General features: G+C 28.2%; 2 long non-coding RNA genes across 3 annotated transcripts; one reads left to right on the top strand and one right to left on the bottom strand.

Moving 5' to 3' along the window:
- Positions 1-404: 404 nt before the first annotated feature.
- On the top strand, positions 405-14,284 carry LOC147817025 (uncharacterized). 2 transcript variants are annotated; one of them, XR_015429942.1, is made up of 4 exons: positions 405-473; positions 10,385-10,546; positions 13,877-13,988; positions 14,107-14,284. It is a non-coding gene; the product is annotated as an uncharacterized LOC147817025 (long non-coding RNA). The 2 variants fall into 2 exon arrangements; XR_015429939.1 differs by having other exon boundaries at positions 13,874-13,988.
- On the bottom strand, positions 9,835-12,192 carry LOC147817026 (uncharacterized). Its single transcript, XR_015429937.1, has 3 exons — positions 11,815-12,192; positions 10,395-10,499; positions 9,835-9,998 (listed from the first exon to the last, which is right to left on the bottom strand). It is a non-coding gene; the product is annotated as an uncharacterized LOC147817026 (long non-coding RNA).
- Positions 14,285-15,865: the final 1,581 nt, after the last annotated feature.

Here is a 15,865-nt window from a genome sequence, read left to right as displayed (position 1 = left end):
AATTAATGATACTTATATTTTACAAAATGTAAGTGTGCACGGTGCAAAAGATCATAAGAGCAGGGAAAAACGAGACAGTAACTTATAGTTTGTCTATGTAAAGAACTCCCCTTAGGACAAAGTCTAAAACCGTCTACTGTTATGGAAATCAGAAAACAGCAGAAATAATTAATCACAAGAGGGTACTTTTATTAACGTCAATGTTTCATTAAATTTGGTAATAAGCACTGCTGGTATTATGGTAATTGGTGTAGTTTTAATAGGTAGCAAAAATACTAATGGTACAGTGTATTTTATTAGTCTATTTGGTAAAACTGCATCAATTCTGCGCAGTTTTATAATAGATATTGTTATTATAGATTTGTATTACTAATGTGAATTATTTTTATACCCTCCAAAGACTAAATTTTAAGAACTGATTGGATGGAAATTATAAGTAAATCAATCAAGCAATTTATTTCTCATTATTATTCGTAAGTACTTTTACAATCTTTTAACTAATGTACTTTATTGTACATACATATACCTATAAATTAATTATATGTTTTGTACTCAAATAATCATCTCATTTTCAAGAAAGTTGAATCTTAGTGAAAATAAATTTTAATTTAGAAAATTTTATGATTGATTGTCTGCATTTTTATCATTTTAAGATAGTAGTTTAAAAAAAAATCTTAGTAAAATTTAATGAAAGTTGTTGAAAAATTCACTGAAAATTTGAAAAAAGTTCAGAGGGAATGTATTGTCTCCGATTCTATAACATAATTTAATAATATATATTAATTAGTCAATTGTTAGCATTAATTAGTTAGCTCTTGAGTTCACCCTTTTGAGCTGTTAAGATCGACACTTATTAGTTTTCATAAATCCGATCATTAGAACAAAAGCTATGCAGAGTTATCTCACTTTCTCTCTTTTTTTTTAAGTGGTCCATTTGAGCTGCTAAATTTGAATGAAATCAGAATGGGATGTTATTCATGCAAATTCATTGTTTCTACAGCAAAATTTATTCTTTTAGTTGCATTTGTTTTTGCTATTATTGTATGAAAGGTTAATACTTTACGAACTTGATATCAAAACAATTTAAAAAGATGGTACAATCGTGTCGATTTATTTATTTTTACAAATGATTTTTTTTAAATAATAAATTTTTTTTGTTTCTTTTTGGTAATTTAGTATATTTAATATCACATTCATCATGATGCACTTTTTCTGGATCTTGGTCCAATAGATGCGACTTTTTATATAATAATTTTGCCAAACGTATTTCATTTTTTTTTGTTTTAATATTTATTTTCAGCCAGATTCATCAGAAAAAAAAAGAGCCAGAATGTTAATTTTTATCGAGATGATTTATAGAATACCTACTTCTCTTATTTACGAAGGAAACATGATATATACTTATTACTAAATTATATGAATAATTGATAAATTAAGATATTATTTAATATTAGAAATTAATATTCAATTTTATTAATCAATTAACAGAATAATTGATAAATCTATTTTATTAATATGAAGAGATTGAGTCGAAGAAAAATAGAACTATAGTCATGAATATTAAAAAAATTCTTAAAATCTGAAACAAGTCTTATAGTTGGAGGTTTTAAGGCAATTGTTTCGCTTTCAAACTTCAAACTTCTCCAGACTAAACTTTCAAACTTACTCAAGTGGAAATTGGAATTTAGTTAATTTTTATATCTGAGTGACAAAACTACCCATCGAATTTTTGGGGGCTATTTCTATATCATGACGCCCGGTGGCTGAGTGGAGCCACAGGTCCTTGGTTCGATCCTTGGGCCGGGCAAGGTTGACTCAGCCTTTCATCCCTTCAGTAGGATCGATGAATGAGTACCATGGGAACTAAACACTGGGAGTTTCGCGCTCGGCTGACCCCCTAACCGGAACATCTGCTCCTGCACTCCAGAGCCCAAGGTCAAGAAAACTAAGATGGGCACAGTAGGCCTTGGCCCTCAATGGGCTGTCACGCCGCTGAGTTCAGTTATTTCTATATCATCAGTCCAGAATCTTATTTTCAATCAAGATTAATAATAATGTTCTTTGTAGTCTTGGAAGTAAAGGAAATGTCTTTTAGCTGTCACCGACGTTTGTGATGCTGTAGTGTGTCTACCAATACATAAATACAATTCTAATTCACTAGTATATAAGATATGCTAACTCGCTTCAATGTTGGGGTACATTTTCATAGATGATTTGTCTCCCCACAATGCAATTGATATTAAACAACTTTGCAAATTTTATTTTTTAAGTTTTTCTGTTTAATAAAATTTATTTTCACTTTTGTTTTACTTTAAGTCTCATGTATTTCGTTTTAGAAGATTAAGTTATAAATAATTTTGTGCTCATCTTGTAGCTCACTCGAGAATAAAAAAAATTTTTTGTGGCATCTGAATTTTTTTCTTTACTACTAGTTATATTTCTATAATGAATTTTGTTAGGTCTGAAAGTGAAAAAAACTGTAAGCAAAATTTAATTATTCACGCATCTGCCTTGCAAAATTGTTTTTGTGAATGACCTAAAAAGAATGATCCTAAAATAAAATTTTCTTTCAAGCCTGCGCAATTTTAACAAGTTTTCATATTAACTATAAAAAATGTAATAATCAAACAAAGAAAAACTATTTAGTTTCAAAAGATTAATTTAGTTTCAAAAGATTGATAAAGACAAAAAAAAAATTCAAGTTGAGATATGTTTGGCATCTTTCTATTATAAACTACATATCGGAAATAAATGTTTTTCAAAAATGAAATTTGTTTTATCAGTTTTAGAAAAATCTATTTCAACGTTTATAGCATTAGCAATAGAGAGAAAACAGTTGCGAGCCACTTTTTATTGAAATCAGTAACGAAGCACTTGCATTGTTTTTCATATTGCACGACAAAACTGGAGCCAAAGTAAAATTGTTGCTAGGGTATTGTTTTTGGTTATTATTTTTTATTGGCGAGGCAGCTAACCAAAGATTTTGGTGCGATAATGGTTTTTTTTTTATTATTTTTTTACACAAAAAACGGGCGCTTTCGGTAAAATTTAAATACTGCAGTTTGAGAAAAATTACATGAACTTGAAATTAATTAACTTTACATAAACTTTAGATAAATTAGATTTTGTTTGGGTGAACGGGAGGACAAAATTTTTTAATGGGCTAACAATTTGCTAAAATGGGAGATAAAGTCCTAACTGGTGTTTTTTGATCGGAATTAAGATGAAATTCGTTTTCTTTGAAAAAGAATCGCAATATTTTGTCAAGGCCATATTGTAAGAGAAGTTTAAGTTAAGCGAAACGTTTTAGTGGGGTAAGGATTGCCTACTATGGATTTTGTTTAAAAGCAAAATTCAAGCCTCGGGTTTTTTTAAATTAAAAACTTGTATTGACCATTAATCACTTTAATTTACAAGTGGGTTTCCCTTATATAGCTTAAATTTTAAGGCGAAAATTCAAACTTTCAGGTTGTAGATCAAAAATCGTCGCTTTGAAACTAAACCGTGGTAACTCAAAAAAGCAAGTTTTTCAGGAGAGTGATTTCAAACTTTCCGCGCTAATGCTAATCGCGGGAATGCGATGACGATTTATCTGCTCTCTAAATTAACTTTATGGAACTATAAAGATAACAGGTTGTTTTTCTAAAAGGGTGACTTTTTTTACACAAAATGACCCAAAAATCTCATTTTTCGACTTTTTTGAGTTACAACGGTTTAGTTTCAAAGCGACGAAATGATCTAAAACGTTTCTTCGTAAATACTATAATAGACTAAAAATATTTTTCGGGGGGTAATGGTTTGCTTAACGATTTTCTATAATGGACTTGTTATTAGGTTAAAAAAATAACAAAACTTATTTCCTTATATACTTGATGACTTTGGAGAAGATAATGATAATTTTTTTGGTAGGATAACGATTTACAATGAGTACGCTAACGGCAAAATTACTTTAGTTTAAGCGACGAGTTAACGAAAATGTTTGGAGGGCGGACGTGATCTAAATGCTTCTTACAATGCGTTAAATTTTAAGACAAAATTCAATTTTATATTTGCCCACTTTACAATTTAGGCTGAATTTGCTTTTTACCGAAAATTGTTTGGAGGGATAACGGTTTCCTACAATAAACTCTAATTTCAGGCAGACAATGGTGTTGGTCAAATGGCTTATGGTGTTTCAGATAATAACTTAACTATATCTTAATTTGAGCCGTGGTAGTTCAGGGGATAGAGCCTTCAAATGAGGTGAACGGGGTTTGATTCCCAGCGAAGGCTAGTCGATACGGATTCCACACCTGGCTCGCACCGACCGCAGTGCTAACATAAAATATTCTCAGTGGTAGACCGATCATGGGTTAGAGTCTCCTTGCCATCAGGCTACCGTGAAAGGTTTTCAAAAAGTCCTCTTGGAAGGCAAATTTCTCCCAATACGTTACACAGGAGTTCCCTTGTCTTCTGGATTAGGTTCAAATTTACAAGGTTATGGAGTTGAACATTAGCAGTCGTAAACCCAAAAAAGTGGATCGGCTGTTCAACGACCGTTATAAAATTATAAAATATTTCTTAATTTGATAACTGTTTTTGGATGGAAGGCTTAACATTTATCTACAAGAAATTAATGTTAAATTGCAAAATTCAAATTATTTTTTTTAACCCAGTTAGGACCTCTTTTTGCTGTAGTTTTTTAAATTTTTGATCGACGGCTTAGTGGAAATTTTGACGAAATAACACAAAATAGTAATTTCTCCCAATAAGCTAAGAGTTATGAAGAATTTTGGTTCAAAAATTAGCTTAATCAATCATAAACTGCTTTGGCTAAAAAACACTTTTGGGTAGGTTAAAATAAAACATTCCTGCAACAATAGAACAGTGGCTCATAGATATCAAAGATCTACAATTTCATGACCAATGCAATGATGTTTAGCATTTACTTTGCTTTCTGGGCAAGTTGGCAAAAAATAATTTGGAGTTGGTGTGCTTCGAGTAAACATTTAAGCCAATCCATCCCAACATTATCGCAGTGAGACTTTTTTTAAAATCTTTTTGTTTTAAAGAGAAATTTTTTTAAGTTGGTTGGCTAATGAAAGTTTTTGATGCCAAACAGAGGCTTACGATATACTGTTAGGGTCCAACTGAGTTGTTAAATTTGAATCTTCTAAAATCGTGAATTTTTACTTAACAAGAAAGTTAACAAGAAACTGCTTTCGTCATTATTTTCAGTTGGGTTAATGTTTTTTTTAAAACTATTTATAGGTGGAGTGGGTAACAAAGTTTTGGTTGACAAATGTCTGATAATTATTTCCTACAATGGACCAAATTTTGAACTCAAAGTTCGATTTCTTTTTATTTTTTATTTTATATCATAACCGTCGTTAAACAGCAGTTTCGCTGCAGTTGCCACAGAATTAAAGAAGCAGTAACCCCTGTAATATTGAAGAATGTTGGTGTAAAAATTTAATCTTAGTTTATAGAGAAGTTTCATTCTGCTTTAATAATATAGAAATATATTTAAAATTTTGAAGGGCAGTGTAAATGAAAATGTCTTATTTACTATTATTTATTTATTTTTTAAAATTGCTATAACTAGGCTATAGCTTTTTTAAAAATACTTTAGCTTTGGGAAAGAAAATATTAAAACAATTTCCTCAAATATATCCCAGACAGTTTTGAGTATATTTAAATTTAGTAAAACATTGAAAATAGATTGATAAACTAATTAAAATATTGTAATACATTTTTAAACTTTTTATGAGGGCATTAATCACTTTTGCTAAATTTAAAAATTATTTCTGTAGTTACATACTGGATAAAAAAAGTGCATGAACCAAAACATAATGAACTCTCAAAACTATTTACAAAGTAAAGTATTTCAAGATTAATATAAGCTATTTTTAAAAAGTCCACCAGTATCTAGAATTTGTTGACAATTACTATATTTTTAGTTGAAGTCATAGTCTTGTATGAAATTGCCTTTTTTTTTATTTCCTAGAAAGTTTGAGAAACATTTCTGCAAAAAATTCTTTTCATGAAACAATCCCACTGTTTTTCCTGTCTTGAATAGAAGGCTCCATGTGAAAATGAGAATTGCTCTCTTACCCTAATCCCCCTAATTAATTTATTCCCACTTAAATTCAAATTATATTCCCTTTATAATTTTAATTTATGAATTATCCCTTTATTTTAATAGCATTTTTTTTACGTTAGAGACCAAACTCTTGATTTCTCATGCATGGCATAACTTTTTTTTTAATCACTCTGATACTTTTCTCTCTCTCTGGTACTCTTTCTGATACTTTCGTGAATTTAAGACAATAATTTTAAAATAATTATAAATATTAAAGGTTATTTTATTGTATAGAAAATATGTACCACGATAAATTATCTTTGTTAGTGTGATGACTGTAATATAGCTACAGGTTAATTAGATATCTGCATATAAATGCATAATGCAATTGATTTTGGTTAAAGATAAATGCAATTGATTTTGGTTAAAGATAAATGCAATTGATTTTGGTTAAAGATAAATGCAATTTATTTCTGTTAAAATATATTTTTATTGTGATTTATATATTGTTATATTTTTTATTTATTTATATATTTATGTTTTATATATTTTTATATGTTTTATATGTTTTATATATTTTATGTATTTATATATTTATACATTATTATTATACGATATGCATATATATCTCAATAAAAAGCATTCAAGGAAAAACTTACATTGCTTGTTGATTTTCCGCATGATGTCCAGGAGGACAGACGATAGCAAAACCATTCTACAAATAAATAAGATATTTTATTGAAAAAAAGTAGACTATTTGTAGATTTATGTACAAATCGTGTAAAAAAGACTAAACAAAAAATATACTTGGAAAAACATCAATTGATCTTCGAAGCTTCTTATATAAATTATTTTAAAATATCAAAATAAGTATTTCATTTAAAAAGTGCTGTTACCGTTAAATCTGCTACTCTTCTTCCCCAAACTGTTTTAACCAACGGTTTGGTGCTTTTTCCCCTTAGTTAAAATATGTAATGATGAAATTATTTGTGTTACTGCATTTTATTGCTAAAGTCTTCAACTCCACAGTAAGCTTTGTCCTTTAGTGACTTAAAGTATCCCTAAAAACTTTAGTCTAGGAAAAAAGTAATGTTTGAAGGAAAACAAAATTAAATATGCAAAGAATCGATGTAAGAAAAGCAAAATTATTCTTATAGAAGTCATGAACAAATTAATTAGTTGATTTAAAAGATGTAGAAAAGCAAAAAATTTTCAAGGTTATTTATATAGTAACATTTTTCTGTATGATGATTGATAATAAGCTTATCATTGTATTGCATAACTATCAAGCATTAAAATATAGATATTAATAATACCTCTATTTCATCTGTTGCTAATTTCATGGCCAATTAAACAACACATCCATCAGCCATTCTTGCAGCACTTGCTGTGTGTAGATCATCCCAGGCTGTGTCAGAATCTACACCAATGCCACCACAAGGGAACATCACAAAATTCTTCATAGGAAGATCAGCTGCAATTGTTTAAATATTAAACTTTTATTTTTAATTACTATTATCATTAAATTATAAACTTATAAAAGTTATTTGAAGTTAAAGAAAAGTTTCAAATTACATTAAAATTAGATTTTAAACATTTTTTTAAAATTTCCATTTTAAATTAAAAGGGTTACAAACAATAATTTCAATTAAATAAAATAATTATATTATTCAGTTTCTTAAATTAAAAATCTTTAATTTTATACCTATTTAAACTGAGAAATGTATTTCAATGCAGTTAGAGGTTAAGTAGTTCTTTATTAAAAAAAGAAAAGATTTATATTTTAAACTCATATAGTTTGCCGATACAGAATGTTATTAGAGAAGTAAAACAGTGCTTAAATAATTAAGCATCTTTCATTCAATTTTTTATCTTGTTAAGTTAATTAAAGTTAAATATGAACAAGAAATTGCTTGAAACAGACAAAAGAATTGTATGATTTGGTTCCTTTTTATTTTAAAATTTAAACTTAATGTATATCTCGGTGAAATTTAAAAACTGTTAAAAAAAGTATTTACAACAATAAACTGTTTAGTTTCACCATATATTGTAATCTAGTTTTAATGTAACGTAAAAAAAAATTTCAACCTTTGTATGAAGGAATAATCATAAAACTGTTATCAAAACAAAAACCATTTTAATACCTAATTTGCTGGCATCAAGTTTCGGTCGATTCAAAGGATTGGCCCCAAATAAGAGAGTATATGACTCACTAAACAAGCAAATAAAAATAAAATTTAATAAATTGTATATTTAGGATTTAATATAAGTTATAAAAATGCACATTAAAAGTTTTTTCAAAGCATACCTATGACAAGACTGGATTTCTTCTAGACTGGATTTCTTCTGGATTCTAGGTGTTGCTTTCCTGGATCTGAATCTCTGGAAAGAATAAAACAAAGTTATCATTTAAAAGTTTTTAAACATTGAGAATGAATATGAATTTATTTTATAACATAAAATATTTCCAATTAGAATATATGTCATTAAGTATTACAGAAATTTAATTACATGTAATTGCCTATATTTTGCCTACTTTCATAAATTTACAATGTGATTGAATTCTTTTAATATAAGCTTGTTAAACTTATAACCTCTGTAGTTCTAATGATCTTTCATTCCAGTCTTCTTTAAATCATAATAACATCCTTTTTTGAAATAATTAAAAATTTATATGATTACATACCTCAACAATTCTATTTCATTTAGGCAAAGGAAAATGTTATTTATAAAATGACTGGTTATTGCAGTAATTTAATAATTAGCTTATCATTAAAAGAAATTAACATTACAGTTTATGTATCATATAGCGAGATATAAGATTTTAGAGATATAAAAATAACATATTTTAAAATATAGCTATCAAATTTCGTTCAAGAATGCTTTAGTATATTTTTCATCGAAGTTGCTAAAAAAGCTCAAGCTCTTCAGCATCTTGGAAAAGTGAAACTGCTTTCGGAAGCATTAATATATATATATATATATATATATATATATATATATATATATATATATATATATATATATATATATATATATATATATATATATATATATATATATATATATTAAAAAAATGAATAATTGCATTTCCCCCTCCCAAAAATGGCATACGTTTGTTAATATTTTTCTATTTATTAAGTTAATACTTTTCTATTTATCTCTATATACTAAGTTAAAAGGATACTTTTGAGGAATTAAAATGTGGTTAACTGTAATAATTAGAATGCAATACAAAATATCCAAATACAAAACTCTTCAATAAAGGCAATTTTTTAAATATGACCAGTATTTTGTTCATAGGAGTCTATTTTTTATGACACTCAGTCAATTTAAGTTCTATCACAGAACATTTTGTCTTTCTTAATATATTACCTCCTAATATTTGTGGATTCTCCTTAGGTAAGACTTTTCTTATATTTTTATCTACACTAGAATTTTCTCTTGAGCTAATTTGATTGATTAGATATCCAATGAGTTTACTTTTGTATTTTTGGCAATGATAAGATTTGTTTAGTATAGACAAAGGCTATTAAAAACACCAAATGAAAATAAATGCAAATATTGTGAACATGACAAAAAATTAAGTTGAGATCTTTTGACTATTTTGAGCCTTGGGATTTGGTTATCTGTCTTTGTTGCACCATTTAATTTTACATCGAATCATTAAATAATTGCATAATTACGAAAATGTGGAATTGTAAGATTATGAAAATGTTAATGGATAAAAATAAAAATTATGTATTTATTTGTTTTATATAAATGAGATTTCTTTAATATTTGAAATTGCCTCTTACCTCGCATCTATTAAGAAGACTGGTTTCCTGTAACCTTGCCCATATACTTTGTAGGCGACCACCATGTACCAAAGCAGGATGATGAGCACTGCTACCACAAACACATTGATGTTTTAACATTAAACTGTCGTACACAACACCTGTTAAAAAGTTAAATTTGGTATTTTTAAAAAAAAAACAGAGCTCAAACTATTAAGCAATAAGGCGTCGCAAATAAATACTTAAATGATTAAAAACAAATTTGTAATCAAATCATTTACAAAGTCAATCAGAATGAAGGAGGGATTAAAATCATCAAAAGCCAGTTTAAATAGAGTTACTGGAATGTACTTGCCCTTCATTAATAACCAGCTTTCAGCTTCAATCTTAAATAACCATGGTTTTTTATAATTTTAATCCATCCTTGATCTAATTTGTTAATAATTCATCTGATTTCAATAGTTTGTTTTTCTTTCTTTTAAGTATTACTCTGCAGTAGCCAGAATGTTTTTATTATAATTTTTATAAGGTTATTCTTTGACGAAAGAGGTTTGCACCTGATGAGGAGAAGGAGCTTGCGTTTCCTGACGACTTCCAATTGGACTAAGAGCAACAAGAGGTTCGAGACAGAGGCCTTCCCAAATGATGCCTGATGTAGATACCTATAAATGATCAACTAAAGTCAGTTTTTTTACACACATATATTGAAGTATGCATTTCTTTAATTATAATTTTTTTTTATTTGTTTTCAATTCATGAAGTTAAATAATAGAAACATTGGAGTCATCTAGTTGTGAAACCAGAAAAATTATGAATTAAACATATCAATTAGCTTAAATAGGAATATGCTCTTATTACTAAGCTTTTTACAAAATTTTTTAATACAGCAGATACATTCTTCATGCTTTGTATTAAAAGCAGCAGGTTTTGTATCTAGAGTATTTATCAATAATTTTTTGAGAAAGATTTCTGTATCGTGATCAATGGAAGAAAAATCGCCAAGTCTTGACAATTTTCAACAAGTAGTGGCCCACAAGAAACTGAAAAAAAAGCAGAAAGGGGGACCAACTCAAAGGGTATCGCTCGTAACCAACCTCTGCATGTTTTTTGAAAAAAATTTGCAAGTTTAAAATCATTTGGCCTCTTGGAAATTGTAATTGAGGTGACAGATTACATACAAAATATTCCCATTCTTTATATACCAATGTGTTCTGTATGGAGAATAATTTTAAATCATTATAACATTTTTACCTAGATATATACTACATAAAGACAAATGTTATCGATAATGTCAACTTTCATCCATGAAAAGGTGTCCCAACATAGAATTGAGTTAACATGTCTTATATACTAGTGAACTGGAATTAAATAATTGTAGTGGTAGACACACTACATTACCCCTTCAGAATTTTATCTGTGATAGAATCGATGAACAATGCCACTAGTTGATTCATTGCTGTTTTGTGTATAGACTAAAGAGCTGTATTAAGTTAACTGGATTTTGATCGCTGGCCATGACAGTTACATTAAGATCATACATAGCTCCTGCGTTGTCATTAGCAGTTGAGTGTATACAGAGAAATATTGTGTAATTGAGACTGAATAGCAACAGCGTGATGAGGACGGATGACTAATCTAAGTTTGGAACAGAAATAATTTAGAAATGATTTCTTTATTTAGAGAGGGATAACGACATAAAAACTACACTCTTAAAAATTTAACTATTTTGAAGAAAAGAAAAGCATCAAAAGCATTTTTTTTCTTTCTTGATATTCCATAACCTGTTAATATTAGTATATATTTTATAAATTCAAGTTAGATCCTACTTAGAAAAAGAAGAACAATTTTAAAAAGTTCCAAAAGTATTTATTTTGGAACTAAAAATAAAAAAAACTGATAAGGAATGTACAAAAGTTTTAGACAAAAAATATTTTAACTCTTGAAGTTGCAAATTAAATCAGTCAGAAGACCTCTTACTTGTTTGAGTAGATTATGTTGCTGCTGCTCACAGAGTCTCTTTTCTCGAGCATATTGTTCATTTTGTTGAGGTGATAAAAGTATGGCTTGTGATTGTAGCATTGGATGATCAAGAGGTAGTGGAGCTGACTGTGTTCTCCCAAGAGGTCTTTGAATGGTTCTAGAATTGAAATTGAGGTAAATTGTTTAATAAACTTATGAAACTAACAGATTGAAATACATTCCAGTTCATTAAAATAACTCAACAAAAAATAAGCACCTTTAAAGTACTTTTTAAGCATTCAAAAAAAGTTTAAGCACTATTGCATTAACAAAATGCAAAATAAATTTCAAAGATGATCATGATAAAATAACTAGTTACTGACAAAGAACTCTTTCCTTGATTATATTAGCCACCATGAAAAGATAGAGAGATTTTTTGGTTCGATTTCAGAGGGTGTAAAATGAAGCCTGAAATTGAGAATATCTTGCAGCTGAGTTGCATTTGGGAGTGCAAGAATCTCATCAAACCCAACTCAGTAGTCAGTCCCAAGTATTTCATCAAACATGTTTGGCGCTATTATACGTTACGGGAAATGGATGGTGGTTGAATTAATTGTGAAAACGCTGAATAGAACAACGTGAAAACCACACTTTTGCATAATACACAGCGAAACTCGACAAGGTAAAAAACATCTCATTTTCGAAAAGTGAAAATTAAGTAAGGGCTTTTAAAAAAACGAAAATAAGCACTTTTAAGGTCTTTTTAAAAACGCTATGAACCATGAACTAAGTTATATTTAATCCAGTGACCTATCTAATCTGGCTTGTGCATCAGTGATTGTGGTAGCATACTTGTGATGCCAGTCCAGTATTTTAGTAGGTTGGATATAACCTGGAGGTGTGACTGTAAAAGACATTTTTATTCATCAAAATAAATATCTTAAAAAAATTGGAAAATACATAAATTTTTCATATAAATTCATTCATTTATATGCTTGAATATATCTATTTTTATTTCTATAAACAAAAATTTTAGAATAATATATATTATAAAGTTTATACAGAGTAACTAAAAATTCAACTAACCAATTCAGAGGGATAATAAAAGACACTAATAGAATAAAAACTGATTGTAGAACATGGTGCAGCAAACGATATTCAGAGGGTTGAAATCGTGAATGGGGCAAGCGTGACCTGTTTCTCAGTCCATGCGACTTTTTCCTATGAAGTCAAATTCAATCACTAGTTTAAGCAAGACTTGTGGACGGTTTGTCATTGATTTGGCAGACTTCAAAAGCATAGGTGTCACCTCCATGTGCATTCGAGAATCGTTTTTATGTCGTTGTAGACTGTAAAATCCCATTTCCCTCTTAACGTGGTTGGTAATCCCTTGTTCTGCGTTGCGTTTTTATCCTTTTCATATCTAATATCACCCCTATGAATTTGTGAGTCAAATTTTGTAACATGCTGTATATTAAAGCATTTATAAATAATAAATTAAATTTATTAATGTATTTTTATTTATGCAAGAATTATAAGCAGATTAAATTTAACAAAAAAAAATTAAAAGAAATATAGAAATTTTCACGTGCATTAATATATTTATTATAATTTAAACATATACTATATATCGATTTCAACGAAGTATTTTTGCATTTAAGTTAACAAAGAATCAAAGTTATTGTAAAACAAAACAATAGTTTGAAGCTGATATCTTTTCAATTTGACATAAAATTAAAAATTTATTGCGTTTAAAAAAAATTGCATGATTAATTGCTACTTGGACAACTAGATTTTTAAGAATTAGAGAGTATACCCGGTAATGCTGGGTAATATGTTAAAGACTGTAAGACATTTGATGCAAGAGGCATTCATAGTCTTATGGTGGAAATATCTCTTTCCTGTACTTCAGAACCAGCTGGTACAGCACTTTTACCAATTTCCTGTAGAGTGGATAAAAATATTCAAGATTCAGTATAGAATATAATAAAAATAGAAGTTGCTTTAAAATAAAATTGAAAGAAAGCTCATTATTTAAATTAACTTAAAATTTAATTCACCATTGTATTGCCCTTAGCAGAAGAGGCATATGCCTAAAGTGAGAGTTTTACAGAAGTGAACAAGAACTGTGTACTGTTGACCTCTTTAAGTAATGAGGGTGTTTACAACTTAGCGCCTAAGGAACTTGGAGGGTATGTTATAAGTATTGGTGTATATTATTTTTCTGTTCATTTTTCGATGCATTAAAAATGACATTTCTATATAAAAGTCAATCAAATAAATTTAAGATTTAGATAATTTACTTTTTAGGAGAAGTTGCTTCACTTGCTCAGAATTTCCAAGATTAAAAGAAGAATAAGGATTGCAACATAAATTCTAATAAGAATCATTGATTATTTCATTTCATTTCTAAACGCTTAAACAACAAGATATCATTTTGACATAATAAATGTAACCTGTACTAGAATGCACGTTACAGATATTTGAAGGAAGCTTTACATTAAAAATATGAGCCCCAATTTATTTAAGAGGCATAATTATTTATGCCTACAAATGAAAAGGATGTTGCAAAAATTGAAATCATCGGATCACTACTGAAGAAAGCAGGACGAAAAACTTTTTTTTCAAATCCACTGTTTCCTCTGGCAATCAAACAGGTTTCAATGCTCTCAATAGTGATTTGTTACGTAGTGTTTTTATTTCTAGTTTATATATTAATTAGCATCCGGTAATGTATGCAATTTTTTGAACTTCATTTTAGGAAAGCAATTCTAAAAATGCTTATTAAGAGGATCATGGAAAACTTCGTATATTGAGAATTTTTAAATATCAAAAGCTTGAAATTCCTTCACTTAAAAGTTGTGTATTCAAGCATTCAAAAAGTAAAATTTGTGCCAAAGTAAAACTTGCTAATATATAATAATTCAATGTTAAAAAAATGTTTCATAATTTTAATTATCGATTTATTCTTCTAAAACACAAGAACTTTCAAAATTGTGACTGAAGCTAGATTTCATAAGATATTTATAAAAGCATTGAGTTTAAAATGTCAAACAAAAAGGGAAATTTTTTTTCCGGCAGCATTTTTAACATAGGAGAAATAAATAATTCACAAGCAAGAGAAAGATAAAATTCTATGTATTTTTTTAGAACAAAATATATTTTCCTATAACAGTTCCAAAATAAACTTACAGCAGATGTAGGTGCAGGAGGTGTCTCCAATGATATATTTGGCAAAGATGGTGATGAATACAATGTGAAATCATTGATACTACCTGGACTGCTGACTGAATTATATAATGATGTAGGACTCTCCTAAAAAAAGTAATGATAATATAGTTGAAGATTGTTTTACAATTTCAAATGCTAATTTGGTATGCTAAACAGTTTCAAGTGTTAAATGAAATTAACATTCTGTTAAAATATAATATTTAATTAATTTTAAGTAATATGCAAGGTACTTACTGAAGCAGAAGTGGTATCTATGTATTGTAAAGTGACTATACATAACAAAGAGGTAATGTGCAAAGCTCTATATCTAAATGCTGAAAAAACTTGGAGTTGCCATTTCTATCTCAAAAACGATATGAGATATTGGAGATAAAATTGAATTAAAAAGTCTTAGATTGATTTAACACAAATACATACCTTGTTGAATTTAATGCTAACAAAGAACTTTTAAAACAATGAACAACATTTTCCATATTATTATTTAACAGATTTGTTACATTATAGTTATTTTCAAACAGAAAAATAAATGTGCCATAATTTTCAAAAGCGGAATAAGTCCATTTTTTCAAATTATTTTTTTCTCTCCATTTTCTAAGGGTTAGTCTATGATGAAGATTAATCTATTTGGATGATGTTTTTAACACTATAATTTGATGAAACATCAAAATGCAGCTGTGATTATTAAAATCGTAAGAGAATAAATAAACAACAGGTTCTTTAGCTTCAAATGGACCTACCACTTTCAAAAATAAACGCTCAATTTTGCGACAAACCTTTATTTTCCATGTCTAAACTTCTCTTAGCGTTATTCATTAGAAATAAATGCGTCTGTTAGTTA

The sequence above is a fragment of the Parasteatoda tepidariorum genome, chromosome 1 (genome assembly GCF_982258835.1).
Source record: "Parasteatoda tepidariorum strain Cologne lab strain chromosome 1, Ptep-v5.0, whole genome shotgun sequence".
Lineage (NCBI taxonomy): Eukaryota > Metazoa > Arthropoda > Arachnida > Araneae > Theridiidae > Parasteatoda > Parasteatoda tepidariorum.
The sequence above is the reverse complement of the archived record's forward strand: the minus strand, read 5'-3'. Positions and strand labels throughout refer to the sequence as shown.